The 9,173-nt window shown below is 43.2% G+C and overlaps 1 long non-coding RNA gene across 1 annotated transcript; it reads right to left on the bottom strand.

Moving 5' to 3' along the window:
- Positions 1-3,848: 3,848 nt before the first annotated feature.
- Positions 3,849-8,736, bottom strand: LOC138121792 (uncharacterized). Its single transcript, XR_011156264.1, has 3 exons — positions 8,653-8,736; positions 7,896-8,041; positions 3,849-4,890 (listed from the first exon to the last, which is right to left on the bottom strand). It is a non-coding gene; the product is annotated as an uncharacterized lncRNA (long non-coding RNA).
- Between the last annotated feature and the right edge of the window lie 437 nt (positions 8,737-9,173).

Below are 9,173 nucleotides of genomic sequence, written 5' to 3'. Positions count from 1 at the left end.
AAATCAAATAGGTCCTTCCAGACACTCCTGAAAATAAAATAAACAAAATTTCCAGTGTTGCTCAGCTGCCCCCTCTTAATGGGGTAAAGCTGCTCTTAACAGCTCCATCCCAGTTTTGTCCAGCTGGGGCTTTATTTTTTTATTTAATTTACAATCATCTGGTGCAAGTCTGCACGAACATCCCAGCTAGACTCTACTTAATATGCACCAGAATTATTGTATTTGATATATATCAATTTTAAATCTGTTTCCACACAACCTTGAATGCCTTTCTGGCTGTATATCACTTCATCAGGCCAGCTTAACTAGAGCTTCTTTTTCATTTTTTATTGCCCCCATAAAATCTAGGAATGGAACACTTTGATTTTTCTAGCAGTAATTTTTATTACTTTTTGCCTTTTTTTTAAGTACTTGTCAGTGAGATGCAGTACTTTGCACAGAGTATATTTTCCAGCTCTGCATTATATTTTTATTTCAATTTATTTTAGCCCAAACGTCCAGCATACATCTAAATAATACCTATGGTGGTTCAAATGAGTGGATTATGAATGTAATTGTGGGGATATAAAGTGGGTTCAGGGCCAGGATTGGTGGATTTTAGTTCCCTGCTCCAGTCCCAGATACTTTCAAGTAAGTCCTGCAAGGATAACTCATGTTGCAGTTTTAATGTTGCCCATAAAACCCTATTGCAACGCAGGAGGGGAAAATGAATTTATTGCCATTTTTATGGTTTTACTTTACTTTTTAGGTTTTTCTAGATTTTTCCCCCGAGTGTGTTATTGCACTGCATTTTATTTTTTCCCCCTAAGAACACAGAAATTGCCATATTAGCCCCGACCACTGATCTGCCCAGCCAGAGAATCTTTCCAAGCAGGAATGGAAAGGCCTGTGATAGGATACAGACTTATTTCTCTATAAAAGTGTTCTTGACCTGTACATAAAAATGCTCTGCAAGTCCTATTCCATATAAAACACGGCTGCATTCTCAGCACAATTCAGATATTTCCTGCATTTTTGTGTTTCTGTAGCGTTCCTTGACTTGCTCTGATGATGTCAGGCCATGTTTCCAACAGGAATTTTTTTTCACTGGTGGAAATTCTGATTTTCCAGAAGTGTGGGAGGGAGGAGCACAAAGGGAAAAAAAAACTTGCTCTTCAGTTGGTTGAAATTTTATGCCTTACAATTAATGTTCATCTTAGAACATTTTTGTGCTGTTTCCATTATTAACACTGAGCACCAACCTTTGTAACATGAGTTTAGCGTTTCTCCAAGAGAATGAAGTGGGACCAGGCATGTCTGAGCACAGTTCCTCATTCTCTATAACTTGTTATCCTCATTCTGCCTAATTAATATGAATAATACATTTTAAAATAATACCTCTACTAATGGAACGTGAAGGGAGCAGAGGAGCATTTCTCTAATTAGGGCTTGTGAATGACATTGGAAAAGGTTCTGGGTTCAATCACCTCCCCTTGCTGAGGGCTGAATTAGCGTAGATTTAATGCCAGTGATAATTTTGTGCCGTGGGGAGATCAGGAGTTTAATGCATCTGGCAGCCAGACAGGGATTTTCTCCCTGTGACAGCCCAGAACAAGCCCCTGTAAATCCTCTCCCTTCAGCTCTCCCACCCACCCAGGCTGCGGCTCAAGGAAAGGCCAAGGAAAGCAGGAATGTGCTGAGCCCCTCTGGCTCAGAGGGAGGCGCTGCCCTGGCACATTTGCGCTTCAATTCATTCAAAAGATGAATAAAAGCTGCACCGGAGGGCTGAGTTTGCATTTCCATCACCTGGGTGCTGCAGGAGGCTCCAGCACAGCGCAGGGTCTTTCTCCATTTATTTCTCCAGCCACCTTCTACAGCAAAAATGAAGGCGAAACAAGAGAAACTGGGCCACTTGTGATTTTGGTGTTTTACTTGGATGATACCGGGATCACCACATCAGAGCTGGACCGCGGCCTGGGACCTCTGACACAAATTATTGAATGTCAAGGAGAACGGGCCAGGATGTGCTAGCGCAGCCTTTGAAGGGAAGGCATTTCCAGGGTCAGTCCCAGCTTTTAGGGACTGCAGGAAGCCCAGGGACTGGGCAGTGTCATTGGGAGCACAGTTTTTGGCTCTTTGTGAGCTCCTCATGTGCCCAAAAAGCCGCGGCAGAGCCTGGCAGGGTCACGATGTCCCTGTCACTCAGGTGTGTGAAACGCCAGGCGCTGCTGGGCCAGGCCAGCACCCAGTTCAATGACATTTAATGACATGAGAATCTCGGCTCAAGTCTCAATTTAGCTTTGATCCTAACGAGTGTTGGACCAGATTTAAACCAAGGACTCCCAAGCCTGTGGTGTTCAATGCTCTGGGTGTGGCTTTGTCCTAAACCAGTGTTCCCAGTTCTGCCAGCATTCCCAAAAATCCAGCACTGCCTCACCTTGCAAAGCTGAGCAGGGACACCTGGCCATGTTTCCATTTGGATTTTCCTGAAATGAGGATAAATGTGTTGGTTGGACCCAACTGCTGCTTGTGCTCAGGGTTCCTCAGGAGCCTTGCGTTGTCTTGTCTGTAGAAAACCACTGTGCCATCAAAATATTAACTTCAGGAAAGAAAACATTCTCAGGTGAAGCAATGTCAGAGTTTTTGATTTCTGTGATTTAGAAGAATGTGATAAGGAAAGAAGTTGGTGTAATTCTTTTCATGAAAGTTTGCAATTTCCTTAAAACAGTTAAGTCATTCATTTGTGAGTAATTCAGAGCTGCAAACCAGATTTACCTATGTTTGACCACATGTACCTGAGCTCTCAAAGGTGATGGTGTGTTGGGGTTTTAGGAGCTCTCCTGGATTTTTTTTTTCTGTTAAAGGAATTTTCCCCATACGTGTTGCTAGGGGGAAAAATTGCTGGGTATTTAAGAAAAACAAAAGGGGTGGCTGCAGAAGTGGGGTGCATCTGGCTACTCTTTTGTTTCACCTGACAGCTGAGAAGGCTGGGACTGGGTTTGGGATTGTTTGCTGTTACTGCCAGAGTTATTGCTGTTTGTTTGACTGGTTATACACATAGAGATATATAATAGTAAAGAACTGTTATTCCTATTTCCCACATCTTTCCCTAAAAGCCCCTTGACTTCAAAATTATAATAACTCGGAGGGAAGGGGGGGTCGCATCTGCCATTCCAAGGGAGGCTCCTGCCTTCCTTAGCAGACACCTGTCTTTCAAACCAACACATGGTGCTGTGGGTTTTTTGTCTTGGAAAGACATTTTTTTTCATCATAATTTTTACTAGGTACACATGTTTTTACAGGAATTTTTGTCTGTTTCTGCTATTCTCAAGGAAAATTCCCACCAGCCAGGCAGGATCTGTGTTTGACTCAGATTTTAGACCCCCCTGAGGAAGATTTGCTCTGCAGGTCCAGTCTCAGCTGAGTTATTAAACTAGCAAAAAACCACCCCTCAGTGCCATTTTTACACAATTGTCCAATATTTCCCCTCAATTATTGTCACTGCTAATTCGATCCATTTTTTTTCTGACCCTAAATTCTCATCCTCAGAAGAGTCTCCTGACAGCAGATTTTCTGTTTTATGGAAATTGATTACTTCTTATCTGAAAAGTTTAATAGAGATTTAACCTCACCCCTGTCATCTCCCAGACTGAACAGGGAGTTTTTCCTCCAAATTTAGCACTCAAATAAAACCAAAACTCCACATTTTTTACGAGCTTTGGGGCAGCTGGTCCTTTAAGAGCAGTGTGTGGGGTTTTTAGCCTCTTAAGAGCTGTGCTTGTGTTTCTACAGAGTGTCTTAGACCTTTAACATCTGAGATTTTATGTTGGGACTTCTCATATTTTACTTAACCTTGTTCAAAGCTACTGTCTTGACCTCAAATGTTAATTAATGTAATTTCTCTGTGTTCCTCATAAGTTCTAACCTCATGATAACGCTGCCCAAGCAGAGAAGAAGGTGTGTAAGAAAGGTTTGGGTTTATTGAAGTTAATTCTAGAACTGGTTCTTGTTAATGAAGAATAAATTTGCATCACCTAAATGCAGAGTGCAGCAGGATTAAGACTTGCAAAGCACAATAAGCACCCGAGTCCATGAGATCAGAGCACCAAAGTCCCAATTTTTGGATAGGGGAGGCTCAGTTTGTTGGTGATAATCGGTGAAATAACAGTTAAACCTCAGCAGCTTTAACTGATTCCAGCTCTTTTAATCGCTCTACAAAGCAGGTGGAGGAAGGGGGGGCTCTCCAAAACTCACAGGCAAGTTGTGAATGAATTCCTTCATAGAGAGGGGTGCATAGAGAGTTCTGCAGGCACAATTAAGCCTGATCCCCCCAAGTTTTAATAAAATACTGTCTTTTAATACAGCATTGAAGAATAAAGGCCTGTGGGGAGGTGCCTGAGAGCTGCTGTGAGCTCCCAGCTCAGGAGCAGCACGGAAACCAGGCTTTGATTAAAACATCAGACTTCAGATGTTCCTCAGTGCTTGTTTAGCCTCATTCCTAAGTATCAAAAGAGCCTGTTCACACAAGGATTTGTTTGTTTACAAGGATAATTCTTGTTAACTGACAGTTTAAAAAGAATCACAGAGGCCTCCAACATTGATAGGCTGGTATTGAAGAGAGTATTAAATGCTGGCCTTGGACTCAGTTAAAGGGTTCTTTTCCCCCTCCCTCCTATCCAGCAGTCTGGAGGAGGGATGGAAATTTAATAATCCAGAGCTGATAATCATTATACAATCAGATGGGTGATGGAAATAAAATTTCCACTGAAAAGGAGTGGTTTGGGGGATAAAGGCTGCAGAGGTCCCAGGGAGATTTCCTATGGATGTTCCCAGCACAGCAGTGTTGGCACAAATCTCCTCTGGACTTTATGTTCAGCACCCAAAATCATGGACAGAAGCTCTTCCATGCACCTAAAATAAAGTGGAATAAGGGACAACTTCAGCTGGAAGGATCTTTAAAGTCCCTGGATCCCTGGAAGTGCCCAAGGCCAGGCTGGACGGGGCTTGGAGCTCCCTGGGACCGTGGCAGGGAGGTGGAACTGGATGGGCTTTAAGGTCCCTCTCAACCCAAACCACTCCAGGATTCCCTGATTCTGTGTTTTTATGATTTAAAGTAGTCCTGGCAGAAACAAAATCTCCTGTGAAAGGAAGAAAAAGAGCCTCATTAACAACGTGACTGAAGTCAGAGTGAAACAGAAACCAGCACAGTGAGATGGGAAACTGGGAGAAAATCACTGGATCCAGGGGTTCTGGGGGGAATAAAGGCAGATCCTGCCAGGGAATCCAGAGAATTCAGCCTTGGCAGCAGCACTAGTCATGGAAGAGCAGCTAAATGGGAGAACTACTTGTGTAATGTAAAAAAAACCAGTTAAGAATGGTTTAAATGGGTACTCTGGATCAGGTGGGTATTTCGGGTTTCTTTTTTGATGGAACAGTTTTTAAGGGAAGATTTTTGCTACTGAGCTACCTCGGATCATGTTAATGCCATTTTTTCAACCTGAAATTGAAATTCAAACCCTTCCATGTCAACTCTGATCCATATTTCAGTACAACAGGATTTATCAATATAAAGAAACGGAAACATTTCCCGAGGATTTTTTGATGTGAGTTCTGAACTACATTAATTTTTTTTTTTTTTTTTTGCCCAGCATTATTTTCATCTTCCAGCATTTTGTCCTTCCACGAGGACGAAAATCCCTTTTGACACGAGTGGAAATGGAAATGGTATCTGACCATCACTGCCAAGGATCTGGCTGGGGCACCTCCCTGCTGCCATGCAGCTGCTTGAAAAGGTCACTTTGGAGGCTTCATCTGTGATGGAACAGATGTGAAGGAGGATTCCTCAGGGGAGCCCGTGACATTAATGGGAGATGGGAAACGCTGCATTAATAGGCTGGAGTTGGGGGGGGAGTTCTTACTTGGCTTTTTTGGAGGTATAAAGGACAGCCAAGTGCCCCTTAAAGCAACTTCTTCACTAAGGTTGGGTTTAGCCTACAAAATACAAGAGGGGGGAGATGCTTGCTGAGGATTGATAGGGAGTTCTCACAATTTGCGTGAAAAACGAGTAAGGGGCGTTTGCAGAGCAGGGAATACATTTGGAAATATCAAATTTTGCTCTGTGTTCCCCTTGGCTACCCAGGGCTATCACAAATTCCAATATTTTCTCTTCACACGGGCCCTGCCTGTGCAATTTTTTCTCTTTGAGGAACATCTTTAGGAAATCCCAGATCTCAGTTTTATTTCCATGTAGTGAGAGGTCTCCTCCCCCTACACAGCCAGTCCAAAACCTGGATTTTTCAAGACAAACCATTTACAACAGATTTTTTTTCCTAATTCTATAATTTTATTTCCTATTTCTCTAATTTCTTTTCCTGTCTCTGTATTTTTTCCCTATTTCTATAAATTTTTTTTCCTATTTAAATTGTTCTCCTGGTTTCCATTGCTCCAAGCTCCAACTGGGATTAGCAGGTTCTGGAACAGTTCTGAGGTGGGCTCTGATGTTGAATCCTGTTCTTTAAGAGCTATTAAGATGTTAAAAAGTTAATTATGGCCTCTTCCCACTGGCATCCCTTGAACTTTGCCTCCTGCCTGTCAGTCTTGGCTGGATTGTCTGTCAAAGTGATGGGAGGTATTAATTACTCAGCCAAGGCCATTTTATCTGGGATTTTTCCTAGCTTATATGGAAATAAAAACCTCTGAATATTCTCATTCCTTCCAAAATGATGCCTGATATTCTCTGGCTGAGCAAAGCAGAGCAGAGCAAATAATGGTTAAAAAGTTGTTTGTTAGATAAGAAAAATTTAGGATTTTTAGAGGACAGAATCCAGGGAATGCTGTCGAAAAACCCATGGATGCAGTTTGACAGCAGAAATCAAACCAATCTTACCCCCCCCCCCCCTATTTTTAAAGAGGATTTTAAAATAATTGTATTTAAATTTTTCCTGGAACAGTTTTTTCCAAATAAAAAGTAATTTTTTTTCATCGCTTCGAAATTTATAAATGAAGGGTTTCAGCAACTTTAAACACTTGTTTTTTTGGCTGGTAATACTTGCCTAAATTTCTCATCTGACAAGAATGAGAGATTTCAAACCTGGTGAAATGGAGTTTGGGGCTTATTTAAAATAATGTCCCTCTAAATGATAATTTTCAGATTGATAGGAGAGCTAATGATGTTCTGTGAACTAAATGCTGGTGGATTCTTTTGTCAAAACCCTGAATATTGCGAATTAACTTCTCTGACTTTTCATTCTTGCCATGAATTTGAGGCAGACAAAGCTCTCCCTTTCTAGTGCTGGGCTGATGTGAAGGGTTTATCATTCCCACAGAGCTTCTGCAGGAAAATCTCATTACGGACTTCAGAAGGAATGCAAGCAGGGGGATTTTCAGGAAGGGTAATTACATTTGGAGCTCAAAGGGACCTGCTGGGCAATATTTGACCTTCCTAATGGGCTGGGCAGGGTTGGGAATGGATAGATGGGCTTTAATGGCCTTGGAGGACTGGGAAAAGGGGATTTTTAATAGGGATCCTATTTACTGATTGTACCAGGGGTGTATTTAGCATTGGGAAATTTATAATGGAGACCAGCAGCTCTTTCCCCACTTCCCCAGGGTAAAGGTTTGTAATAAAAAGGGAATTCTGGAATAAAGAGTGGGAGAGAGTCTGGGCTTGGGCTGCAAAGGGAAATCCAGACCCGGAGGAGTGAGGGCCTGAGGTTTGAACCAAAACCCCCAATGAAATCAAAGGGCATCCAGCTAAAAATATAATAAAAATATTTAAAAATCATGAAAATCTATAATAAAACTAAACTAAATGAAACTAAATTTTTTTTTTTTTTTAATTTAAAATTTGGAGGGGTGAGGGATGAGACCTCAGCACACCAAGTCCTTGCCTGTGCAAACTCACCATTGACACTCACCAGTGTGAACCAAACCATTCTTCATGGGTTTTTGTCTTCAGGATGCCAGGAACACTTTCAGAGCTGGCACCTGTATTTCAGCTGTCAGTGTTAAGCCCGTAGCTGGGATTGTTTCTTGCCAGAGAAATACATCCCAAGTAGATGCACTGTAGAGGAACAACAACCCCCCCCCCCCCCCCGAATATTTCATATCCTGAATTCTGGATTCACAGCTTTATTGAGTTTGGTGAGCTTTTCTTCAGAGACTTTTTATTGTGTTTAGGCATTTTCAGACGCACCCAGCAAGGGCTGCTGCCTCTCTGCAGTAGCCAAGACATCACCTGCAACACCTCTACACCAAGTACTACAAGGCAGAGTAAATAACTACAGCCTGAAGGGGTTGGTGCTCATTTTTGCTGCTGAAGCACTGAACAAGGCCTGGTGTTGTTTATTTAAAATATTGCCAGCTCTCAGCAGTGGGTGGCTGCACCCCAGGAGGAGCAGCTGTGCCCTGAGGCACCTGGCAGAGAAACTGCTCCTGGTGGGCTTTGCTTTCCAACGGCACCGGCTGGGAACTGGTCGAGCCTGGATTCCACGCTGGAATCCACGTGTGTTTTGTTGGGAGCAGTGTCCCACGAGCCTGGCAGAGCTGTGGGAGCAGCAGAGCTCTCCATGAGTCAGAAAATGTTCTAAATCACTCCCCAGTCCCTCTCTGCCTTTGCCCCCCGATGTTCTGGGTCGAACTGGAGGTTTTAACACAAGGAAAATTGAAACCCACCCGACTTGAACTGGAGGAAAGGCCAAACCCGCCACAGCTGACCTCGAGGAAAGGCAAAACCTCAAGGAAAAGCCAAAACCCACCACACCTGAACTTGAGGAAAGGCAAAATCCAATCCCACCTGAACCCAAGAAAAGACCAAATCCTCCACACCTGAACTCAAGGCCAAACCCCACCACACCTGAGCTCCAGGAAAGGCAAAATCCAATCCCACCTGAACCCAAGGAAAGGCCAAAGCCCACCACACCTGAGCCTGTGCCTCCTGCTGCTCTCGGGATTCTCCAGTTTTGCCACATTTGGAGTTTTCCCTGCTCCCACTGCCCTGAACTGCACTTTGTGTGTGGCCTCTGTGACCTCGTGGGGCAGCTCTACCTTGAGTAGGTTCAGGCTTTCACTGAGTTTTTGTGAAATCCTGAGCTGTTAATAGTGAGGAATACTCGGAATTGCTGCCTGTTGAAGCCCTGGAGTTTATCCTTGTCAGAGCTCAGCCTGGCAGCTGATTTGGGCACAATCACACAGAG

The sequence above is a fragment of the Aphelocoma coerulescens genome, chromosome 22 (genome assembly GCF_041296385.1).
Source record: "Aphelocoma coerulescens isolate FSJ_1873_10779 chromosome 22, UR_Acoe_1.0, whole genome shotgun sequence".
Taxonomy (NCBI): domain Eukaryota; kingdom Metazoa; phylum Chordata; class Aves; order Passeriformes; family Corvidae; genus Aphelocoma; species Aphelocoma coerulescens.
This window is presented reverse-complemented; position numbering and strand designations above follow the sequence as displayed.